The sequence below is a fragment of the Apis laboriosa genome, unplaced genomic scaffold, assembly GCF_014066325.1.
Source record: "Apis laboriosa isolate Shangri-la unplaced genomic scaffold, ASM1406632v1 scaffold78_cov150, whole genome shotgun sequence".
NCBI lineage: Eukaryota > Metazoa > Arthropoda > Insecta > Hymenoptera > Apidae > Apis > Apis laboriosa.
Window position 1 is genome coordinate 138,225 of NW_025224442.1, and position 12,830 is coordinate 151,054.

Sequence of the window (12,830 nt, forward strand, 5' to 3'; positions counted from 1 at the left end):
TAGCTCGAATTAAATGCAGAAAGCGAGATTAGAAGCGAGGTCATAAGATATTGTGCAAGGATGGAAAATGATTAATGGTACGTCTGCCGTATTAACCGGGTTAGTTTTACGCGGATATATATCTGTTAATCTACTTCGGATTGCTTAATTACAAAATTATAGACGAAACGTACGTTAATTAGAAGGAGCTGGGATTCGATGTTAAATATAACGCTTCGTTCCTGCCGAAGGGGAGGGGGGGGAGAGGGGGGAGAGGGTGAATTTTATGCATAATTCAAAGTACGCCAGGCATTCGACAATCTCGTAAAATCTACCAGAGAATTCTACCATCCGTCCTCTTCCCTCCTCCTCCTCCTCCACCTCCCCTTCCCTCCCCTTCTACAATATTCCCATGAACTTAGAAAATTATCATAAGGATTCGGAATTTGTACTGAACTTTCCTCGTATTCTAATTATTCTACCAGAATTTCCATGAATTTCAGACATGCCGAGATATTTCGAAAATCCCTCTTCCCCGTCGAATACTTAATGAATCTTTGATCCCAAGTGTGTATAAGAAGATTTTTTTTCGAACCAGGTAAAGAGATTCCGTTAATGAGCTCCGTGTATATATATACAAATAGTAAATATTTCGAGTTAAGTAAATTTAAATTTTGGACATAATAAAAATATTGGAATTATTTATTTACGTATTACTTATATTATTCACGTGTAGATTCTTTTTTAAGTTTAATATCCACTGAATTAATATTAAATATGTTACAATACAGTGGATAATTAATTATAAGAAAGTATAACAATATTTTCATTTTTCCTACCATCTTTGTTTCTTTTGCCAAGAACAATTCTTCCACAACTGGACATAAGTTAAAGGAAATCACATATTTTATTTCCCTAGCCGCGGCAATCCAAACACACAATTTATACAAAGACGAACGTTGCTCGAAGGAAGGAAGGAATTTCGAGAGAATGAAGAGGTATCCTATAATAATCGACGAGAGGTTCGACAACGTTAACTTCCCTTCGGGGGTTGTGTGTTTGCGGTCGTAAGCAGGGGTTAGGTTCCGTGATTTTCATAGGGGGTTGGTGCACAAAGGCCACCGGCATCGACGAAATGGTGGTAGCCACGGATACATTCACGGGATGATTTGAACAGCCACCCCCGTGGAGAGAGCGGTAACTCGTCGGGTTTCACCCCTCTGACAAGAATTATATTTGGATTACAAGCATTATCGCCCCGGAATGAACTTGACTTTTATGGCGGCGGAATTGCCGGGGGTTTTCGCTTATTCATCCCTCCGAAAAGCTCGTTCAGACGTCGAGCAACCAAGAAATTAGGCCACCCTCCCCCTCCGCAATCGCTTATCACCCTCGTCGCTACCGGTTTTTCGTTGATTCTGATTAAAATAGCGATGGTGGGTGGTGGTGCAGGATGCATTAGCGAGATTGGATATTTGATTGGCGGGATAACGAAAAGGAATGTGTGAAAAAAGTGTTAGAAAAGTGCATTGAATGAATTTCCCGATCTTTCTATTAAAAGTAAACGAGCTCTATGAAAGATTAAATGAAAGATTCGTAAATGGAATGGATATGTAGCGAAATTTTGAAAAATGAAATTTATGTATTAACACCACCTAAAATAACTATAATCAAATAATAATAATTATCGTTCAATCTGTAAACTATCACATCAAAAAAGATAGATATTTCCTAATCAAAATACAGATACATTTAACCAAATATTAATAACGTTCTTGATCACAAAATAGACGATCGCAAAATAACTTCTATATAATACTTTCTCCACAAATCTTCTCAAATAAAAAACTCCCTAGATTACCTATCCGCTACATCCTCTATATCCAAGAACCATAAAACTAGCCTATCCTAATTAATTCAACCCTCCATCGTGTTCGAATCATAATTCAGCCGGCAGAGGTCATTTCGAATCGCAATATATATTCGCGGACGTGCATAATGCCGGGCCACTCCTAAGAAATGCGTACACGCCTAGCGTCTACGCCACTGGCGGACGTCTGGCGGCGTGGCTGACAGCCAAATAAAGGACAAATAAATTAAGTTAATGCGTTCCAACGCTCGGCCAGCGAGATCTCTCCCTCCAACCGAGCTAAGTATTAACGCCCTCCCTCCTCCCTCCCCCCAGCCCTATTGTTCGATGGAATTTGTAATTTAGATTGATACGAAGCGGCGTTCATCCCCCGCCCCTCCAACGTCCGCGGAAAACTTTCGAGAAACGATCCAACGTTCGCGCGTCAAGAGGCGGAGAAATTTACGGCCGAGGCGATCCACCACGTCACGGGGTGACCGGCCACCGGCGTTACGCCACTGCGCGCCACTTCAGCTATGGTGGACGATCGAGCAGGAAATTTGTTTCTTTCCGGATTATGGATGTTGCCTTCTCGTTAAGACAGTTGTTTCGGCTGATCAATGGGCTTGGGATTGCTTCGAATTGGTTGAGAATTTATAAATTGATGAAAGTGGTGAGTTGGGTATGGCTGCTTTTTTTCTTTTATACTTGGAATAGAGAAGAAAGTAATGTATATTTAAATAAAATTGCAATTGAAATTTTTTTAGAAAAAAAAGAATTTATGGAAAATAAGATTCGCGTGTTTCTGACTCTAGGTGAAAATTTTTTGTTTTTTATACTTTCCGCCCGATGCTTTGAAAGTAGGATTGATCGATGTTGAGTGAAATTCAGAGCACAAGATTGAATTATGGCATCGTAAATAACTTTGGAGAATTGTGTTTGCATAGTTGGGAATAGTAAAGTTTCCAGAATCTTTGTGAAAACCGAGAATGAAACGTATTTTCAAAAAGAGAAACGTATCGCGTTTAATCAGAATTTCTCGTCGAAAGTTAACGTTCTCGACTGAAAATCTAACGAAAATCACGTTTTAATTTTCTTTTTCCAATAATAAGGACAAAGATGAACGATTTCTCGCGTTAAAAATTAATTTACAAATCGAAAATATACATTCCTTCTATAAAAACATTTCACATTTCATCGATTACCATACCATGGACCAAAAGCTTTCCTCTCATTTATTACAGATTCCTATCCATTTAACGTGTGATCTTCTTTTTACCAAGAACTCGATTCCGCGCGAGCAACCGCGGATAAGTGATGATCCAATCAGCTTCAGGAATTATCTTTACTTACCCGAGCACGTGGAATAAAGTAAGACTTTTAGTGGTTGTTCTTGCTACCTGCTCGTTCCGCGTGTCACATTTACCTCACTCGTACACCCATCCCTCGAATAAACAAGACAACATTCTTTCGACAATGTTGTTGATATTTAATCGAGCTTCATCCCCCTTGATTTACATTCTCGATGGCTAGTCTCTCTCTCTAAATCTTTGGATCCCTTTAGAGAATCGTCACGCTCGCGTGCGACCACGATTATTCCGACATGCAACATCCTTTTATTCTAATATCTGTTCCAAGTTTAGAAGGCCTAGAATTTTTACCGTATGAAAATTATTGTTTCTCATTATTGTTCTAGATAATCCTTTGGGCTAAAAAGTATAGGATGTATTATTAATTTTTACATTTTGAGTGGCAATTAGATAGCAAGATTGGAAGGTATTAAATCTTCTCTGCCCGAGAGGTGTACATATATTTAAGCGTTTACAGGAAATTGGTATTGAAGATATGCCAGGATTATATTATATTTCTTATTCGAGCGAATGCGAGTGATTATTATTTGCATCCGTTATGTTAATAACTACGTATCTTTTGTTTTTTTTTTTTTATATTTGTTTCTTGATGTACGAAGAACAGATATTGTTGCACGTATTTATTAATTTTATTCTTCTGCTGTTAACTGGTGAATTTTTTAGTACTCCAAGAAGAAGGTGTTTCTTCGATCAAGATATTTTTTGCGAGAACTTTTTTGGAAGATATTAATATTTTAACGAAATGAATTCTCTTTTACGTCCATCTGTTTCACTTTTTACGGATTTTATTATATATTATATATTATATTATATTATATTATATATTATACGGATTTTACTTTTTTACGGAGAGCAAAAATATTTGGATCTAATATTCTAACGAAACGTTATTTATTGGATATACTATTCGTAACATTCGAAGCAATTAACAGATTCGACACGAACGATCGAATAAAACAATTAATTCTCATCTTGGCAAGTGAGTCTTGAGCGCGTCGTAAATTGACCGATAGTCGAGTTATTCCAAGGTGTAATTACACGGAATCCTCGTAATTAACCACGGTATATAACGAACGTGTTATTAACATCGTCCATGGAACAAAAAAAAAAGAAAAAAAGAAAGTATAAAAAGATGTTGCGGGCGATTATATTTGGCGCGAAACACAACTTCGAAAGTTCATCCTAGTAATTTCGTTCGACGTTCTGTTAACTAATGATAAGCCAGCTAGTTTATTAATTACGTCGATGCTCGAGCTCGTTCAATTATTATCTATAGATTGTATTTTCTACGAGTAACCACCGTCCGAGAATTCATCGACTCGTATAGCGTTGAAATTTATGCCTTAATACGAAGAAATAACTTATTACGTGTATCTGGACGATGGTAAAAATTGAAAAACCTGATTCGAGGTGTTGTTCAACGCTTCTGGTATTGCTGAAACAAATATGGAATACTGTGATCAAATTTTTGGAATTTTTTTAACGTTAAATTGCAATGGAAATATTGTGATAAATAAATAGGGTAGAATTGAAACGTATGAAAATACTAAATATGAACATGATGTAGAAAAAAATTTTCCAAAAATGATTCAATGCTTTGCATCCTTTTTTTACCCCTTCTCTTCCTTTGGAAAATACAAAGAAAGAATTCTAAGAATTCTATTTAAATTTTACTTTACAAATATTTTCTCTTAAAACAAGCATTGAAAATCATCCCTAAACTAGAAAATGATGTAGAAAAAAATTTTCCAAGAATGATTCAATGCTTTGCATCCCTTTCTCATCTCTTCTCTTCTTTTGGAAAATACGAAAAAAGAATTCTAAGAATTCTATTTAAAGAAAAATTCTATTTAAAAAATTCTATTAAAATAAAATTCTATTTAAAGAATTCTATTTAAATTTTACTTTACAAATATTTTCTCTTAAAACAAGCATTGAAAATCATCCCTAAATTAGAAGATGATGTAGAAAAAAATTTTCCAAAAATGACTCAATGCTTTGCATCCCTTTCTCACCCCTTCTCTTCTTTTGGAAAATACGAAGAAAGAATTCTATTTAAATTTTACTTTACAAATATTTTCTTTTTAAAACAAACGTTGGAAATCCTCCCTAAACTAGATAAAATTATCCATTGAAATAGCTAAAGCATAGTAGAATTAAATTCAGTGAACCAGTAAAACACAAAGAAAATTTCAAAAAGGTATTTTCACATCATTACGTATTCAGAACGACTCAATAATATTAACTACCTCGCGATCAACCTATCATTTTCGAATCTTTCATACGGTTTTCACGCTAGTCGAAATCTCGAAGAAGAGTCGCGTGCAACGTACAATGTATTACCTTAATAAGCACTCGTGTCAAAACTATCCATGGGTATCTTGTTCCAAACCTTCCATGCCATCACAGTTTTTTCTATAATCGTAGAAAAAGAAAAAAAAATAAGAAGAAGAAGAAGAAGAAAGTACGTTCGACGGATAGACAGCAATAATTACCACGTACGAGCGATAGAGTCGTAACCTGTTGTATCGGCGGAGCATCGGGCTTAAAGAAACGGTGGCGAACACGCGAAATAAGTGGAACATCTATTTTTGCCTCGTGGTTCGAGCCACGGTTCCTTTTTTAAACATTCAAACCGGCTCTACATGTTTCCCGGTGTACAAATTACCGCCGACTGCCCGCAGCAAATTAGAGTTTCTATAAATCATTCTTCTAATTATACTTCTATAAATTACGCTCATTAATTATTGTTGGTTTATTCCCGCGAGTGTGTTTTATAGCGGCGAAGACACTCTTTTCTCTCTCTCTTTCTCTCTCTCTCTCTCTCTCTCTCTGTCTCGCGCGCTTCCTAGCAGAATTTTCGCTCGTTTTCTTTTCTTTTTCTTTTCTCTTTTTCTTTATTCTTTTTATTCCACGGCAACCAGTCTATTAATCAGCTATTTGATTCGAGCGACAGGTGAGCATTTACTTATTTAATAGCAGCATCCTTAGTGGATGGAATTTACTAGGGACCCGAACGGGGAATGAACGGCAATTAGGATTACCTACTTTTCTCTAATAACGCAAAAAAGTAGTTCGTAAGGAAGCAGCTTGAAGATTCATCGATAATGGAGGGATACAAGATGAATGGTAATAAGCCGGAATATTTCTTGATTCTGAGACGAGCGAGTTTATATAATGGTTTTCTATTAACATTCTTTCGCAAGGATGATTTTTAAAGAAATGTTAATTAATTTCGTTTAAACTGGAGGAAATAATATAATAAAATAACAGTTACGAGATAGAAATTAAGCAGTAATAACGATGAAAAGGAAAAAACGAACGTAAACTATCTTATGCACATAACATAACTCTTATCCTTTAAAAATAGGAATCACTCTATCTTCCAAAAAAAAAAAAAAAAAAATAATCATCGTGTAAAATAATTATAAAGATACTCACGTAACAAAAAGAAAGGAATACTCCAAAGATCCTCCACCACTTCTCAGCATCGCGAAGCTTTCGAGACGCACGAAGCGGAAGAATGTCGAAGTGCGACCAAAGTGAAACCTCGATGGCCAGGATGGGGCCGTGGTGGTGAGCGTTGGAAGCGGTCTCACGGGTCCAGGAACAAAGTGGACCCGTAAGAAAGGGGACGGTTCGCGGTTTCCCCGCGAAATTTATGATGATTAAACGGCCAAGCCCTGGCGAAGCCGCGATGACTTCATTCGCTCGGCCTCGTCGCCCTGTTGCGGCCACTCCAGACAAATTGGATTACGATTTTACGCTTGCTCGCGATGACGTGAAAGACCGCGATGATTATTGAGACGCCGTGGAGGCTTGATGGAACAGGCGTCGTGCAGGTACATTCTCTTCAAAGTGGAGGATGGCGATGGAACTGGAGGGGCTCGTCGTCGATCGGTCCTGGTTTCCATCCCAGAAAATCCACTTGTTCTTCCTTCTGAAATGAGGCGTACAAAGAAAGAGAGAGAGAGAGAGAGAGAGAGAGAGAGAGAGAGAGAGAGAGAGAGAGATCAGACGGTGGTGAGTCCACGTTTCGAGGAGAAGGGAATGAGCGTGAACAAGGACGAGGTGTGATTTTTTTTTTAAAATGAATATCTGATTTATACGGTTGACGGATACCCCGCTGAGCGATAAAGCCATCTGCTGTAGATGATCGTCTATTTATTTCCTTGGAGTCCCTTGATGAAGCTATTCATAAAGCGTTTGCGGCCGACTGTTTGTATCTCTTAAATCTATTTAGCGAAGACACGGGTGGATGGAATAATTATAACGTAATGGTCGCGTGTGGAAATGTGCGGTGCGCGTTAGACAATTTGTGCGAAAGGGTAAGACGCGTGTCTTTTTCACGATGGATTTGTTTAATCGTTATAACTTGACTTTCTTTCTTTCTTTTTTTTTTTTTTTTTTTTCTTTGATTTGACGCGCAAGAAAGGTAATTTTTTAATTTTCTTTCGAGCGTTGAGAACTTGAACAAATTTACAAGAAGACGTAGATTTCTTTCCTCGGATATAAAATTTAGATTCAGCGCGACGTTTCGTCAATTTCGAACGAGGAATCAAGGGTAGACGGAAGAAGACACGGAGACGAATAGGGAGGGCGATTTCTTCGGCCGATAATGATAGCTCTGGGAGACCGAAAATTAGTCGAGGAGAGGGGACAACCCCCGAAAATGGTAAGAGGAAAGTCGAGAGGGTGGGTTCTAGTTAGCCACAACTATCAGTTACACTATTATCTCTAGTGGCTGCCGGCTGGGGAAAAGTTGCGATTGTTACGTTCACCGGGTGTTCCACTGAAAAAAAAAAAAGAGAAAAATTCAAGAAACGAGAACATCATTATTGAATCTTCGAATATTACTTACTCTAAATTGCTTCAATTTGTTAAAAATTTAATATAACTCGATATTAATATATTCCAAAATCACCAAACCCTCGACGACACAATATCCTCGAAGAATCGAAACTCAAATCAATATTCCATCTTTCGAAAAACGTTTAACCCTCCCCCTCCCCTTCACCAGGTGTTCCACTGTTGTCTGTGAAAAAAAAAGAGAAAAATTCAACAAACAAGAACATCATTATTGAATCTTCGAATATACTTACTCTAAATTGCTTCAATTTGTTAAAAATTTAATATAACTCGATATTAATATATTCCAAAATCACCAAACCCTCGACGACACAATATCCTCGAAGAATCGAAACTCAAATCAATATTCCATCTTTCGAAAAACGTTTAACCCTCCCCCTCCCCTTCCAGCCTCGATCAAAAATTAACATTAACAATTAAAAGTAAAGCGACCATCATTCGACAACCCCTGAAATCCTGGTGAACCTCGCCTCGAAAATGTATTTCCACCCCCGCGTGAAGAAAGAGATAATCGAGCGAGGCCTGTTAACCGAATCGTTTCCCCAAAATTAACGGCGACAGCCTTTGACGGCTTCCTAGTCGCGCTCGAAATTACGAAAGGAGATTTCTTACGGTGGGCGAAAATCTCATTAGTAATTTGCACGGAGACTGGCCCGCCTGGTAATTAACGTATTTGCTCTCCCCCGTCCCTCCCTCTCGAGACGGATATCTTTCGAACGCGATCAGTACACCCGTTATAGGCGTACCTATGCCACGGGAAGGGATGAAGGTAATTAATTGCCATGGCAACGCGGAGCGGAGGCATTGAACGCCACCCCCGCGCGCTTTAACTGAAATATGGCGGCCCGTACGAATTCCTGCCGCATGCCGGGACATGATTTTCCTCCACGCGAAAACGTGTTGGTTCCACGATTCGACTCAGTCCCGTGGATGGGAAAGACGGCGTGGAAGAGATCAATTTCGGTCGAGGGAGTTTCGTTTTCGTGGCAAGGGAAATTCTGTGTCTGTGATTGATATTTTTTATTTTTTCTTTTTATTGTGTACGATGGAAATGTAAGATGTAAAGTGTAGAGGGTATATATAATTGGAAATGAAGTAATATCGAGAAGTATTGGAAGTGAAGTTGTAGTTTGTTGAGAAGAGAGATTGAGAAAAAATAAATTCTATTTTTAAATGGGAAGAGAAATTATGATACGAAAATTATGGAAAAGTGAAATTCTATATTTCTGAGTTTCAAGTAAGATATTGAAAGGTATCGAAAGTGAAGTTACGGTTCTAAATAAATACCTGAGGTATTTATATAATAGGAATACGAGAAATTATTTTAATGTGTAATGAATAACGATTTGCCTGCTGCGATAATAAGAAACGAAATAAAGTTATGAAAAAGTGAAGTTGTACGTTCTTGAGTAAGTAGACAGGTGAATCTAAAATGTGAAGAGAAATTATTATTCCAATCACCGATGATTAATAATAATATTGAATGTGTTGTAGACCATCATTAATATTCGTTTAATAAATAATTTTATCAATTAGTAATAATTTAACGTTACATTAACACGTGCACCATCCACATTAATGCATCAATTACGTTACAACAATGGAATACCAAGTTATCGTAGTTACGATTCAACTTCGTTGTAGCAATGTAAATATCACAAATTTCAAGCCTGGAACAGGAAACAATTGAATCGACGTAAAGATTTATTATACGTGCACGTTTAACTTGCAATTACAATGTAACTCTCCAGGCGAGTAGGCTGATCTAATTTACATCCTCTATTCTACGTCTTACGTATTATAAGAGGACGCAAATTCTTGCATAAATTTACCCAACCTTCGTACGTGTCACATACATCTTATCTCTCTTGGAAGAAATAGCATAAATCCATCCCTAGAAAAAAAAAAATAAATAATAATCACTCATAACTTTTATTTCACAATTCTTCAAATCTTCAAATACATCTATACGTCTCGATTAATTGAATTATTTGAACGATTCCCCATCTATTCCTCTGCTTCAAATTTAAATTATTAATATAAATTATATACTTTCCGATTTTCAACTCGAAAACCAATTTGCAATTCAAAAGAACGAATTGTCTAATCAACAAATCTTTGTAAACAACGCTCATCTCGAACTCCCCTTCTCCACGAAAATCTCTCTCTCTCTCTCTCTCTCTCTCTCTTTCTCTCTCTCCCCCTTCAATCTCTTCAAGCGACACTCCGACCAAGAGTTACTCCGTCCAAAGAACTGCGTAAAAAGAACCGCGGAGAGTCGCAACAACCTGAAGCCTTCGCCTTCCCCTTTCCTTCTTCTTCTTCTCTTTTTCCCCCCATGCTTTACGACGCCCAACCAAAACCCTTTTTTCCCTCCAACCGGCCCCTCTCCCCCTCTCGTCGCGCGTACGCACAACCAGAGGAGAAAACCAGACCCGACTGGAGGCTCGGTACAGAGAGAAATAACAAGGATGCTCGCCATAATGAAGACCTCAAGGCGCCGCGCCTCGGCGATAATTACAGGGAGCCAACCTTACAACCTTCTAAAGGCTTAAATGTTAAACGTTATACTCCGTCTCGGGCACCACCACGGTAGCTTTTATGCCCCGCTCCACAACACCTTTCCCTCCCTCCCTCCCCCTCCCCTACCCTTTCCCCCTTCCACCCTTTCATCCCCGCACGTCGAGTGGCCCGAGCATCCCTCTCCTCGAGGTCGCATTTCTCATGGCGGATTCTCCACTCGGCAATCGCGATTCCCGAGCACCCGCCAACAATGAAACGAGCGGGTTTTCACGGATGCTGGAAGCACCGTATAAATATCGTTCCTTTGACGTGGAAAGATTTCGCGGCCGCGCTCTTTAATTACGACCGTTTTGTCGGCCCCCGTTCCTCCCTCCCCCTCTCCCCTCCCTCGAACTTCTCGCTCTCGCAATTACGGTCGGCCACTGCATTCGAGGAGAGGAGGAGAATGCATGTCGGAGGAGAAGGATGGGGGGGGGGAGAAGAGGGGAGGGGGGGGGGTTAGTGGGTGCTCGACGAAGAGAAGAAGAACACGGGAGGAGAGTTTTTCACGGGGAGGGGAGAGGGAATTTTTGGTGTGGATGATGATTGATCGAGGGGGTTGGAATGATGGATCGAAGGTGGAAGGTGTCGTTGCACCGAAGGGAGATCGATAACGAGAGGGAGAGATGGGGGGAAGATTTTTTTCTTCGTTCGAAGAAGATTTTATTTGTTAATTGATCAGATATTGTTGAACGAAGCGAGATGGAAAATTTATATACCTCTCTTTTTTTTTTCGAAAAGTGGTTTTTCGAAAATTTAAAATAGTCACAATTGCACGGTAGATATACAATCTAATTGACAGGAAGAGTGAAATTCAACTTTTGTTGAAAGAATTCTGGAAAATTCTGTTCAATGATAATTTTCATTTGGATTGGATTTACACTTTTCGAGAAGAAAAGTAAGAATTTTCGAGGAGTGTACCACGAAACGATAAATACAAATACCAACCTGCATATCGAATTAAGATCCGTGACAATCACTTTGGCGAGATCCCGGAATCGCCGCGAATTGAACCAAATTGACCGATGAATAATTGCCCATTGGAGAACGTACGGGGTCCGATACGAGATCCTAAAATAACATCTGCCGTTAGGAGGAACAACTGTATAACACTCTCTCTCTCTCTCTCTCTCTCTTTCTCTCTCTCTCTCTCTCGTCGGGTGTTGGCGAGGGCAGAGTGTAAAAAGGATGAAAAGAAAGAGCTATGAGGAAGAGGAGAAATAAAAGCGGCACGGTCGGACAGAACAAAGGAACGGGCGGCTGTACCGCGTACACGAAATTAAAATAAACGGCGGCAAGAAAGCGTGCTTTTACCCTTTCCTTTCTTTCCCTCCTCGTTCTCGTTCCTTCGCTATTACCCGTCGGCCCGCACTGCGAATTTTATTGTACTATTTAAGCCCCGGATGACCACTCGCTACGCCGACAATTCCGCCTCGCAATGGACGAGGGAACTCTCCGCGCCCGAGAATATGGCCATGGTTTAGGGCTGCTTTGAAATTTATGATCGGCCGCGTATTGTTGCTCGTCGATCGATTTTTAATTTTAATTTTAGCAACCCCCTCCAATCAATTTTTTCGCGTTGGAATTTTTTTCGAAAAATTGTGACCCTTCGACGACGTAATTTTGACGTAATTTTAAATTTTCAATGATTATGAAATTAATTAATTTGTTCCGCTAGTTATGTTTGGAATCATCCAATTTGTTTTGTCGCGAGTCGAAAGAAAAATATACGATGACACGATACGCGGGTATATTAAATATATTTTGTAATTGTTGCAACTTGATTTTATCTCGACAATTAGTTTAATTTAGAATTTCGTAATGAATACGGCTTCATCAAATTATCGGGCCAAATTTTATTTGCAACACCTCGTGCATAAGTTATTCCCAGGTCTCGCATAAATTACAACGGCGAATTGATCCTTGTTTTCGTAGAACGGCCAATATTCGTTACCCAACGATGGTTATATTAAATATATCAATGAAACTCGTTGCGAAAATTACGATTTTTCATCTGTATTTTTTTCTCCATTGAGTTTAAAAATAAAAACAAACGTGTTGCTTTAAATTTACAACGTTGAGCGATCGATGTAAATATAATAAATGTACGAAGAATAGAACGAAGAATGGAAGAATAAAGATTTGAAAAATCGCGAGATTTTTTTTCAAAAGAAATATATCTTCGATAATAAATTTTGTTC

At 38.7% G+C, this 12,830-nt stretch overlaps 1 protein-coding gene across 8 annotated transcripts in view; it reads right to left on the minus strand.

Moving 5' to 3' along the window:
* LOC122719426 overlaps nt 1–12,830 on the minus strand; it is a 196,327-nt gene that overhangs the window by 76,640 nt on the left and 106,857 nt on the right. For 5 of the 8 annotated variants that reach the window (XM_043945202.1, XM_043945201.1, XM_043945205.1 and 2 more), the window contains 3 exons: nt 11,578–11,700; nt 8,060–8,233; nt 6,640–7,990 (listed from right to left, as the gene is read on the minus strand). The gene's annotated coding sequence lies outside the window, so the exon portion shown is untranslated. Of the gene's footprint in view, nt 1–6,639; nt 7,991–8,059; nt 8,234–8,300; nt 9,360–11,577; nt 11,701–12,830 lie in introns of those variants that run through there. The other 3 variants (XM_043945208.1, XM_043945203.1, XM_043945207.1) reach the window with 3 other exon arrangements.